This window comes from Sciurus carolinensis, chromosome 9 (assembly GCF_902686445.1).
Source record: "Sciurus carolinensis chromosome 9, mSciCar1.2, whole genome shotgun sequence".
Lineage (NCBI taxonomy): Eukaryota > Metazoa > Chordata > Mammalia > Rodentia > Sciuridae > Sciurus > Sciurus carolinensis.
The window spans coordinates 25501913-25515326 of NC_062221.1; the positions used below are offsets into that span (position 1 = coordinate 25501913).

The following is a 13414-nucleotide window of genomic DNA, read 5'->3' on the forward strand; positions in this document are numbered from 1 at the left end:
AACTCTGGAATAGATAATAAAACTGAACTGGCTTTCCCACGGGAGCCGCTTCTTGCTGTTTGCCATCCTGTGTGCTTGCCTCTTTATTTGCTCTCCCCTTAACCTTTATGGCTGGGCCCTAATTAACCTTTATATTAATTCACCTTTTATTTTACTTCCTGTGCCTTAGGAGCCTTGTTGAGGAAGTCAGTTCCTAAGCTGACATGTTAGAGTATTGGGCCTATATTTACTTCTAGTAGGTATACGATTTCTCATCTAATTTCTAGGTCTTTGATCCACTTTGAGTTTAGTTTTATGCAGGGCAAGAGAGAGTGGTTAAATTTCATTCTGCTACATATGGACTTCCAGTTTTCCCAGAATCATCTGTTGAAGAGGCTATCTTTTCTCTAGTGTATGTTTATGGCTCCTTTGTCTAGTATGAGGTAACTGTATTTATGTGGGTTTATCTCTATGTCTTCTATTCAGTACCTTTGGTCTACACGTCTGTTTTGGTGCCAATACCATGCCTTTTTTGTTGCTACTGCTCTGTAGTATAGTTTAAGGTCTGGTATTGTGATGCCTCCTGCTTCACTCTTCTTGCTAAGAATTGCCTTGACTATTGTGGGTCTCTTATTTTTCCAAATGAATTTCATGATGGCTTTTTCTATTTCTATGAAGAATGTCATTGGGATTTTAATAGGAATTCCATTGAATCTGTATAACACTTTTGGTAGTATGGCCATTTTGACAATATTAATTATGCCTACCCAAGAGCATGGGAGATCTTTCCATCTTCTAAGGTCTTCTTCAATTTCTTTCTTTAGTGTTCCATAGTTTTAATTGTAGAGGTCTTTAACCTCTTTTATTAGATTAATTCTCAAGTATTTTATTTTCCTATCTGCCCTTCAACAGATAAGTGGATAAAGAAAATGTGGTATATGTACACAAAGGAATGTTACTCAGCCTTAAAGAAGAATGAAATCATGGCACATGCAGGTAAATGGATGGAGATGGAGACTAAGCAAATTAAGCCAATCCCAAAAAAACAAAGGCTGAATGTTTTTTCTGATATGCAGATGCTAATTCACAACAAGGGCTGTAGGCTAGGAAAGAATAGAGGTAATTTGGCTTAGACAGAGGGGAATGAAGGGAGGGAAAGGGACATGGGGGTAGTAAAGATAATAAAATGAATTGGACTTTATGACACTATGTGCATATATGGTTACATGGCTAGTGTAATCCTCCATCATATGCAATAAGAAGAATGAGAGGCAATCCAAGATGGCGGCCTAGAGGGAGACTGCACCTCCAGTCGCTCCAGAACCCAGGAGTTAAGAAGGGGAGGCATTGAGAGACTCGGACTGAAATAGAGCCACGGGTGAGTCTGCCCACTGGGTAAAGCTCGGTCTGGGTGGCAGGCCCAGATAGAGGTGGCTTATCGGAGCCGGGCAGGGCAGCTAGAGTCATCCACAGGCAGTCCTGCGCACTCCGGCGGTGGGCCCCGCCCACACAGCCAGCTTCTCCGGGTTCTCGGAACGGAACTGGCCCGCTAGTGAGAGCCTTTCTGACCAGAACAAGCTCCGAGTCCCGGAGCCCCTGCAGCACAGCGTACTCCGACAACGAACCAGCGGAGAGCCGCGATCTGCAAACAGCCTCTGGGATTAGGGCAGGGCAGCCAGAGACCTCTTCAGGCGGCTCGGCCCACTCCGGCTGCAGGCTCTCTTCACGGGGCGATCCAAGATGGCGGCCTAGAGGGAGACTGCACCCCCAGTCGCTCCAGAACCCTGGAGTTAAGAACGGGAGGCATTGAGAGACTCGGACTGAAATAGAGCCACGGGTGAGTCTGCCCACTGGGTAAAGCTCGGCCCGGGAGGCAGGCCCAGATAGAGGTGGCTTATTGGAGCCGGGCAGGGCAGCTAGAGTCTTCCCAAGGTAGTCTTCCACACTCCGGCAGTGGGCTCCTCCCACACGGCCAGCTGCACGGTGCAGGCCCACAGTGAGAGCATTTCCGCACAGAGCCAGTTCCAAAACGTGGAACCAGTAGGGGGCTAGGGGCAGTTTTCTTCGGATGAGCTGCTTTATCAGATTCCTCCAAGACATCAGGCTACTGAAGGCTGGGAGGTGATACACTGGAAATCTACCGGAACACTATAAGCCAGTAGCGGAAAACTGCAATATCTCAGGGTCCCACTGACAACTGACCAATATGAGAAAACAAGGGAAGAAAATGTCCCAAACAAACCTAGATACTACATCAATAAAACCCAATGACAGCACAGCAGAAGAAATGTCAGAAAGGGAGTTCAGAATGTACGTAATTAAAACGATCAGGGAAGTTAATGAGGAGATGAAAGAGCAAATGCAGGCATTGAAGGAGGAGATGAAAGAGCAAATGCAGGCATTAAATGATCGCACCAATCAACAGTTAAAAGAGCAAATACGGGAAGCAAGAGATCATTTCAATAAAGAGTTAGAGATACTGAAAAAAAAAACAAACTGAAATACTTGAAATGAAGGAAACAATAAACCAAGTTAAAAACTCCATAGAAAGCATAACTAATAGGATAGAACACCTGGAAGACAGAACCTCAGACATTGAAGACAAATTATTTAATCTTGAAAGCAAAGTTGGCCAAACAGAAAAGATGGTAAGAAATCATGAACAGAATCTACAAGAATTATGGGATATCATGAAAAGGCCAAATTTAAGAATTATTGGGATTGAGGAAGGCTTAGAGAAACAAACCAAAGGAATGAACAATCTATTCAATGAAATAATAACAGAAAATTTCCCAAATCTGAAGAATGAAATGGAAAACCAAGTACAAGAGGCTTATAGAACTCCAAACATACAAAATTACAACAGACCCACACCAAGGCACATTATTATGAAAATACCTAACATACAAAATAAAGACAGAATTTTAAAGGCCGCGAGAGAAAAGAATCAAATTACATTCAGAGGGAAGCCAATAAGAATATCAGCAGATTTTTCAATCCAGACCCTAAAAGCTAGAAGGGCCTGGAACAACATATACCAAGCCCTGAAAGAAAACGGATGCCAACCAAGAATCTTATACCCAGCAAAACTTACCTTCAAATTTGACGATGAAATAAGATCCTTCCATGATAAACAAAAGCTAAAGGAATTTACAAAAAGAAAGCCAGCATTACAGAACATTCTCAGCAAAATATTCCATGAGGAAGAGATGAAAAACAACGATGCAAATCAGCAACAGGAGGCGCTAGCCTAAAGGAATAGCCAAATAAAGGAGAAACCAAATCATGTCAAAAACAAATATGAGTCAATTGACTGGGAATACAAATCATATCACAATAATAACCCTGAATGTTAATGGCCTGCATTCATCAATCAAAAGACACAGACTGGCAGATTGGATTAAAAAGAAAAATCCAACAATATGCTGCCTGCAAGAGACTCACCTCATAGAAAGAGACACCCATAGACTAAAGGTGAAAGGATGGGGAAAAACATACCATGCACACGGACACAGCAAAAAAGCTGGAGTATCCATCCTCATCTCAGATAATGTGGACTTCAAACCAAAACTAGTCAGAAGGGATAAAGAAGGACATTACATGCTGCTTAAGGGAAGCATAAATCAGCAAGACATAACAATCATAAATATCTATGCCCCGAACATTGGCTCATCCACGTACGTCAAACAAATCCTTCTCAATTCCAGAATTCAAATAGACCACAACACAATAATACTAGGCGATTTTAACACACCTCTCTCACCACTGGATAGATCGTCCAAACAAAAATTGAATAAAGAAACTATAGATCTCAACAACACAATCAGCAATTTAGACTTAACGGACATATATAGAATATACCATCCAACAAAGAACGAATACACTTTCTTCTCAGCAGCACATGGATCCTTCTCTAAAATAGACCATATTTTATGCCACAAAGCTACTGTTAGCAAATACAAGAAGATAGAGATACTACCTTGTACTCTATCAGATCATAATGGATTGAAATTAGAAATAAATGACAGAATAAAAAACAGAAACTTCTCCAATACCTGGAGACTAAATAATACACTATTATATGATGAATGGATAACAGAAGACATCAGGAGGGAAATAAAAAAATTCTTAGAAGTAAACGAGAACAAAGACACATCATATCAAAATCTCTGGGACACTATGAAAGCAGTACTTAGAGGAAGGTTTATTTCATGGGGTGCATTCAAAAAAAGAAGTAGAAATCAACAAATAAACGACTTAACACTACAGCTCAAAGCACTAGAAAAAGAAGAGCAGACCAATACCAAAATAGTTAGAAGACAGGAAATAGTTAAACTCAGAGCCGAAATCAACGAAATCGAAACAAAAGAAACAATTGGAAAAATTAACAAAATAAATAGTTGGTTCTTTGAAAAAATAAATAAAATTGATAAACCCTTAGCCACACTAACAAAGAGAAAGAGGGAGAAAACTCAAATTACTAAAATTCGGAATGAACAAGGAAACATCACAACAGACACGAGTGAAATACAAAACATAATTAGAAGCTATTTCGAAAATCTATACTCCAACAAAACAGAAAACCTCGAAGACATCAACAAATTTCTAGAGACATATGAACTACCTAAACTGAACAAGGAGGACATACACAACTTAAATAAACCAATTTCAAGCAATGAAATAGAAGAGGTCATCAAAAGCCTACCAACAAAGAAAAGTCCAGGACCAGATGGGTTCTCAGCCGAGTTCTACAAAACCTTTAAAGAAGAGCTCATTCCAATACTTCTCAAACTATTCCATGAAATAGAAGAGGAGGGAACCCTACCAAACTCGTTCTATGAAGCCAATATCACCCTGATACCTAAACCAGACAGAGACACATCGAGGAAAGAAAATTTCAGACCAATATCCTTAATGAATATCGATGCAAAAATTCTCAACAAAATTTTAGCAAATCGCATACAAATATATATTAAAAAGATAGTGCACCACGATCAAGTGGGTTTTATCCCAGGGATGCAAGGTTGGTTCAACATTCGGAAATCAATAAATGTCATTCACCATATCAACAGACTTAAAGTTAAGAATCACATGATTATTTCAATAGATGCAGAAAAAGCATTTGATAAAATACAGCATCCCTTCATGCTCAAAACACTAGAAAAAATTGGGGTAGTGGGAACATTCCTAAACATTATAAAGGCAATCTACGCTAAGCCCATGGCTAATATCATTCTAAATGGTGAAAAACTGAAAGCGTTCCCCCTAAAAACTGGAACAAGGCAGGGATGCCCTCTTTCACCGCTTCTATTCAACATCGTCCTTGAGACTCTAGCCAGAGCAATCAGACAAACCAAAGAAATTAAAGGGATACGAATAGGAAAAGAAGAACTCAAACTATCCCTGTTCGCTGATGACATGATTATATATTTAGAGGAACCTGGAAATTCCACCAGAAAACTTTTAGAACTCATAAGTGAATTCAGTAAAGTAGCAGGTTACAAGATCAATGCTCATAAATCCAATGCATTTTTATACATAAGTGATGAATCTTCAGAAAGAGAAATTAGGAAAACTACCCCATTCACAATAGCATCGAAAAAAATAAAATACTTGGGAATCAATCTCACAAAAGAGGTGAAAGACCTCTACAATGAGAACTACAGAACACTAAAGAAAGAAATTCAAGAAAACCTTAGAAGATGGAAAGATCTCCCATGTTCCTGGATAGGCAGAATTAATATCGTCAAAATGGCTATACTACCTAAAGTGCTATACAGATTCAATGCAATTCCAATTAAAATCCCAATGATGTACCTTGCAGAAATAGAGCAAGCAATTATGAAATTCATCTGGAAGAATAAAAACCTAGAATAGCTAAAGCAATCCTCAGTAGCAAGAGCGAAGCAGGGGGTATTGCAATACCAGATCTTCAACTCTACTACAAAGCAATAGTAACAAAAACGGCATGGTATTGGTACCAAAATAGACAGGTAGATCAATGGTACAGAATAGAGGACATGGACACAAACCCAAATAAATACAATTTTCTCATACTAGACAAAGGTTCCAACAATATGCAATGGAGAAAAGATAGCCTCTTCAACAAATGGTGCTGGGAAAACTGGAAAACCATATGCAATAGAATGAAATTAAACCCCTATCTCTCACCCTACACAAAACTCAACTCAAAATGGATCAAGGACCTTGGAATCAGACCAGAGACCCTGCATCTTATAGAAGAAAAAGTAGGTCCAAATCTTCAACTTGTTGGCTCAGGATCAGATTTCCTTAACAGGACACCCATAGCACAAGAAATAAAAGCAAGAATCAACAACTGGGATAGATTCAAACTTAAAAGCTTTCTCTCAGCAAAGGAAACTATCAGCAATGTGAAGAGAGAGCCTACAGAGTGGGAGAATATCTTTGCCAACCATACCTCAGATAGAGCGCTAATTTCCAGAATCTATAAAGAACTCAAAAAACTCTACACGAAGAATACAAATAATCCAATCAACAAATGGGCTAAGGAAATGAACAGACACTTCACAGAAGAAGATGTACAAGTAATCAACAGATATATGAAAAAATGTTCAACATCCCTAGTAATAAGGGAAATGCAAATCAAAACTACCCTAAGATTTCATCTCACCCCAATTAGAATGGCGATTATCAAGAATACAAGCAACAATAGGTGTTGGTGAGGATGTGGTGAAAAAGGAACACTCATACATTGCTGGTGGGGTTGCAAATTAGTGCAGCCACTCTGGGAAACAGTGTGGAGATTCCTCAGAAAGCTTGGAATGGAAACACCATTTGACCCAGCTTTCCCACTCCTTGGCCTATACCCAAAGGACTTAAAATCAGCATACTACAGAGATACAGCCACATCAATGTTCATTGCTGCTCAATTCACCATAGCCAGATTGTGGAACCAACCTAGATGCCCTTCAGTTGATGAATGGATAAAGAAACTGTGGCATATTTATACAATGGAATATTACTCCGCAATGAAGAATGATAAAATTATGGCATTTGCAGGCAAATGGATGAAATTGGAGAATATCATGCTAAGTGAGATAAGCCAATCTCAAAAAACTAAAGGTCGAATGATCTCGCTGATAAGCGGATGAGGACATATAATGGGGGGTGGGAGGGGCTAGCATTAGGTTTAGGGTTAGGTTTAGAGTTAGGCTAAGGACAGCGGCAAGAATGAAGGAAAGAAGGACTGTGTAGAGGGAAAAGAGGGGTGGGAGGGGTGGGGGGAGGGGAAAAATAAAATAAACATCATTACCCTATGTAAATGTAAAAAAAAATAAAAAATAAAAAATAAAAAAAAGAATCTAAAAAAAAAAAATAATGCATCTTGAAATGATAGCTTGAAATTTTAAAATACAATGTTTTATACTTATATTCAGTTTCATTTGTTCTTTTTTTCCACCAGAATGTCCATTTAGTCCTATGCTGGCTTTTGTTGTCTGTTTTCCATTATTATTATACTCTCTACCTTTATCTTTGTACTCTGAAATCGCTGTGATTTTTTTCCAAAGTTAGCCTCTGTTTTCCAAAAGGCTGACTTACAGCTTCCTGCTTCTAACTTAGGTGTTGGTTTTTAAATAGTTTTTTTTTGTTTTTTTTGTTTTTTTTTTTCCTGTATTCTCTGGATTTGCCTCTCCTTATCTCTTGCTTTTTCTTGGGGCCCTTGATGAAGAGAGCCTGTGTTCTCTAACGTTGTGTTTAGAGTAATCGTCTTCTATTAACTGGAACAATACCTAATCTTGGTTTTAAGTGTAACAAATGCTTCCTTTTCGTTAGGAATATTTTTGGATAACGTTCCTACGAGTGTGTTGGGTTTTCTGTGCAGCCTTGGATATGTGTCTGAGGGGGAGTAAGCTAGGAAGGTGGGATCCAGCTGGAGCGAGTCGGATTCATTTCCCAGTCATAGTTCTCCTTATGTTATAGTTTATTACTGTTGAGAACAGAAATTTTCCTCTCCTTACACTCTAACTGCTTGTCACCATTTTATTAAAAGGTTATGATGTTTTCCTAGAACTACTTTGCTGTCAACTCTCTTAACTAATGTAGTCCTTAGATTTAATTATTTTTAATAGACTCTCTTAGTTACGATACATCTGGGACAGCAAGCACGTACAGGATTCTTACTAAGTGCCAGTTACTCCTCTTTGTTCTTTAACTTCACAACTTCCCTGGGAGGTGAGTACTACTATATTCCCATATGACAAAAGAAGTGACCCTCAGCTACTGAAGTGGTAAAATGCTGATTTGAGCCCATGTTCATGGGCTCTTAAATCATTATACTGTTTGTAAAATTTGATTGTCTCCCTCTTTCCAACTATTTTTTTCCTATCACATGGTTAAAATGAAGTATGTAAACTTCATTCTCTCATTTCTTCTATTGCCTTCCTCCTCTCTATTAAGGATGAGTACTGGGACATCAGAAGAGCTAAGGTCTAGAATAGCTCTGAACCCAGTGGGCATGTGGTCTTTGGCAAGGGTTTATCAGTCTGGATCCTCAATCCTCAATCCGGATTTCTCATCAATGAAATGATAATTTAAAAATCTGTTCTTTTTACCTCTCAAGATTACAATGGAATCTAAATACAGCCACTTACACAAACTACTTCAAGACCTAGATTAGTATATTGCTATTCCTCTAATTTCACACCTGGAGTATTTCTATTTTGGGAGAAACTGTCTTTTTTCCCCTAATTTTTTCAAGCTTTCCAGTTGTCCTGCAGCTTATTATCACAATCTTGCTTATCATCTTTTGTTCTCCAACACACACATATGCATACACACACACACACAACTACCCACTGCAACCAATGCCATTCGCCATTCTCCAAAGAACTATTCTTTTCTTGCATCAATATTGCAGATGTCTGCTAGCCTACTCAATATTCCAATATTCCCTATTCCTTCCTTTTTTATTAAAAGAACTCCTGTACTGATGGATAGAGCAATGTGCTCAGCTAGAAAAACCCATTTCTGAACTTGTAGCTACAGTTAGCCAATGAAACACAAGCAGAAGGTGGATACCTCAGCAAGATAAGAGACCTATCTGCTGCATCTTCCTTCTTCCTGCATAGAATGCAGACATAATGTCTGGAGCTCCAACAGCCATCTTGTGAACATGAAGCAACCTTATAGATGGAAGCTCCATGCTGAAACAGGTAGAAACAAAGGTAAAAAGAAGCTTGGCCACTAACAGTCATTGCTTCCCTTTATTAATTTATACTGCCTATCTATGGACTTATTTTACAGGAGGAAAATATATGACTTGTCTAAACCACTGCTCTTTGGGTTTTCCATTTTTGCAGCTCAACCTATTCATAGTTTATATACTCTAAGTCTAGAGAATGGTACTTAGAATGCATAAGAATACATAAACTCTTTAATGCTCATCCTATATCAATAATTAGTGAATAAAATATGAGGAAGTTATAAATTATATTTACTCGTTAACTGAAGACATCTGGCAACACCCTTCTTTTGCAACTTTTTTTGTATTATTAGATTATTACACTATGATTTTCTCATATTTATGGGTTAGTTTCCCTACTGTTAAACAAAAGATTAGCCTAGGTGATTAGCTGTAAAGTTACAATATTAACAAGGGCTAGTTGTATTCAATATATAGTCACTATGTGGAAAACATTTCACACAACTGTTAGGCGGATGTTCAGGGACACCAAGGTGGTGGAGGCAGGGTATAAGAAAAATGCCAGCAGGAGTATAAGACAGGGAGATGAGTCATCATGTCCCTGATTACAATAAGTCATTACCATGGCAACTTCCACCACAGGTTCAGCATTCTAAAGTAACCAATGTGGGTAATGTGGCAGTATTCTATCAAGTATCATAAGACAACCAACGGGAGCAAATGGGATGTGGCCCTCAATCAGCCGGGCTGGGAGGAGAACACCTCACAGCTTATTATATATAACAAGAATTTCCAGACATTTGGGCCTTGAACCTCTATCTGCTACTTGGTCCACTCCACTCTACCTTAACAGAGTGCTACCTGCACCATCACCTTCAATAAATCTGAGCTTTGCTTACTTCTGCACATCTTGCTCAATTCTTTGTTGCTGATGCAAGAGCCTGGACCCCAACACCAGTAACACAATAATCTCAATTCTTACTTCAACTCTGTAAGGTAGATATAATTATGTCCACCCTATAAATGAAGGAACCAAGGCTCAAACAGGTAGCATAGCTTCCCCCAAAGCTTGCAGGCCCTGACTACAAAGATGATGCTTTTCCACTGCACTATACTGTCTTCTAAAGCTCTAATTCCATCATTCTGGTCCTTTAATGTTTCTGTTATCTTCCAAAATAATAACTAGCTAACCAAGTGAATTATTCCATGCTAAAGGAGAAGACTTGAGGTGTCACTTGAAACCATCAAGTGGCCTTTCAGAGACCAAGTCTGGGATTACAAAATGGCCCCAATGATGACTTGAAGGATGAGAATTCAAACAGGTCAGAGGAATCTAGGGCAGTATCATAGAGTACCAGGGATTTACAGGAGTGACAAAAATGCTGGCAACAGCCACACATGCCACCAGCCAGCCCTTCCTTGAAGGGCACAGCTGTTTTTCATTTGTACCTTAGGTTCCCACTTTGCCCAGTGCCATTTCCAGTCCCTTTGCACCTGCCTGGGATAGACTTGGATCTGAGATCCTACAAGATTGACAGGGGCTTCTTCAAAGCAAACTGCAATACCAAGAAAAGTACACATTCCAAGTTAATATGTGTCCTCCACTTTCAGAAATAGACGTTTAGGCAATGTTTCAGGGTTGTAAAGTCTTCTCTTTTGGAAGGTGTGGAAAAATCACAACATGCAATACCATGAAAACAAGACATATGTTGTAAACCTTACACTTCATTATAGAATGATGCTGAGCATATGCTCATTGAATACTTATGAACAAGCTCTATGTGTAGCTTTGATTCAGAATATTTATAGTGGCAAACTATTTTTGCAATCTTATAACATTCCTAGCAACAGCTCCCAATTTTACTGGCATTACCAAATATGTTTCCAAACAAAACAGTGATTAGCTTTGAAATATATGAACAAGACTTTTAGATGTTTTAATGTAAAACACACATATATGATCATCATCTTAAATATTTTCTCTGCTTTAGTATATTGATAATGATTTAATGTCATAACCATGTGACAGATAGGAAACTCTAGGGAAATACTTTGGAGTAATAATGGAAAGTGCCATCAAAACTCTACATTTTTCATCCCCCACTGATGAGAGAGGAAAACTGAAAAGTCTCTGCAAAGATATTTGAACCAGAGACTCAGAATAAGTCAGTAATTAATTTAGACTTAATGTTTAAGTTAAGATACCAAAGAAGAAAAAGAAACACAACCCATAACAAGTTGTAATTACACCTTCATTGTCAAATACCTAACGAGTCAGGTTCTCAGCAATGATGATGATCCTGCTTCATCTGAAGGAATGATTCAGAACCACAGGGAATTCTTTTCTACTCCATATCATAAGAAATCTCAGGATCCCTTTGATTCTACTTGTAAGTTGTAGCACCATAAACTTAAATATTGAAAATATGAAAATATGTCTTTCTGGAGCAAATTCTTCCAAAGGATTTTTGTTCAAAATTCATAGAGTAAATGTATCTCTTCCAAAATATCTGACCTAGCACCCTGGGATAACAAAAAAAAAAATTTTTTTTTTCAGAAGGAGCAACTGAATACCAAAACCCATCCGAGGTATAAAACTGCACCAGATTACAAGGATCCTGGTTAAAGAAATAGTATCCTTCCAGTTAGGAGAGCCTGAGAGTAAGTAACTCCCTTAGCGTTTGGAAGAACCCACTTGGTGTCTTAAAACAGAGTAGAAATTCCAAAATATTCATTGAAGCCATGACTACTGTTTTTAGGAAATCTCACAGATCACAGTTTACAGTTTGAGACAAAACAGCAACAAACCATGAGTGTTTCTAAGTGTTTTGTTATACTGGAATACATGCCAGTGTCTAATGCCTATGGCTCAGTGTTTACTTACCCATTGCTATTTATTTGGAGGTTCTTGTATTGGGGTAAGGGACACAAGTACTAGACTGAGATGACTTCTGGGGCAATGTTTCTCAAACTTTAGCTGCATCAGGACCCCCTGGAGGATTTGTTGATCTCACATGGTAATTCCCATTACCAGAGATTTTGGATCAGCAGGTCTGGGGTATGAACTATGAATCTGAATTTCTAACATGATTCCAGAGAATGGAGATACTGGTGGTTTGAATCACAACACCGCTGAAAGTCTAGCCTTTCAGAACTCAGACATTTGCAAAGTTCCTTAGAACCTGGATTTTAGGGCACCAACCCGGGTAAAATCACCAGAGGAGAAGCTCCTGCTCACACCCACGTCTGTCCTGAGCTCCCTCGCCCTCCAGTCTCAGGTCCCCTGTCTTGCACCCAACACTCACCGAGATTTCCCGAGGTCTAGGGACTCTTAGGACCGGGAAGACGGCCCCAGCTCTCCGGAGGGGCAGCCGGGAGCGGCTGGGCGCTGCGACTGCACGTGCGTCCCGAACCGGCGGCAGGAAGCCCCGGGCGCTGCGGGCTGCAGGACAGGTGGGTACCCCGAGCAAGGGGCGTGCGCAGAGCGGCTCTTTTAAGCCCTCGCTGACTCCTGCCCTTGGCCTAATTCTCCCTGGGGCTTTTAACTCTTTGCCGATTTTGAATGTCCAGAGACTTCCAGCTGTTTGTTGGCTTTGTCTACACTGTGTAAGCAAACGGTTTCAGGGAAGCCACTAGCTGCCAAATGAGCTTGAGAAGGCAGAGTTTCTCAGAAACGGAGGGCAATCTTTATCGCAGCTGAGCTGAGGTCACGGCTGCTGTCTGGGCTGGGGACTCGCCATTTGACTGCAAGGTTTACAATTCCTCAGAGCCAGCCTTCAGGGAACCAGAGAAAATCCTCAAAGAGAGGCACTGTCCTAAGGGAAGCGGGAATAAGGGAGAAAGTAACTGGCACTCCCGTGCAGAAGGCAGCCGGGGTTTTATCCGGCAACTTCAGGAAGGACTGCGCGGGAAAACCGAGCGGACCACAGAAATTAAGGTGCGATTTTAGCACATGGAGCGTAGAGAAGAACTGTGGAAGCATTGGCTAGCCTTACATGAATCACTTACTTTTTTATTTTTGTGTTCTTGGTTGTTTCTCAGGGACATGTACTCAGATTGAGATTTTATATTACACGAATGTATACCAACTGAACATGAAGAGACATGTTGAAGTTACTTACACAGATTAAAGTTTATTAAATGACCAAGAGGAAACGTGAGAGATGGAGGCTCACCCTAGCTCAGCAGACCTCCAGAACACCAGACCTCGGAATTCTGGGATTGCTTTAGAAGTTAATTAGAAAGTTTCCT

General features: G+C 39.7%; 1 protein-coding gene across 1 annotated transcript in view; it reads right to left on the reverse strand.

Annotated features, from left to right (window-relative positions):
• Col6a5 (collagen type VI alpha 5 chain) overlaps positions 1–12717 on the reverse strand; it is a 160271-nt gene extending 147554 nt beyond the window's left edge. The window contains exon 1 of the mRNA XM_047564445.1: positions 12469–12717. The gene's annotated coding sequence lies outside the window, so the exon portion shown is untranslated. The remainder of the gene's footprint in view (positions 1–12468) is intronic.
• Between the last annotated feature and the right edge of the window lie 697 nt (positions 12718–13414).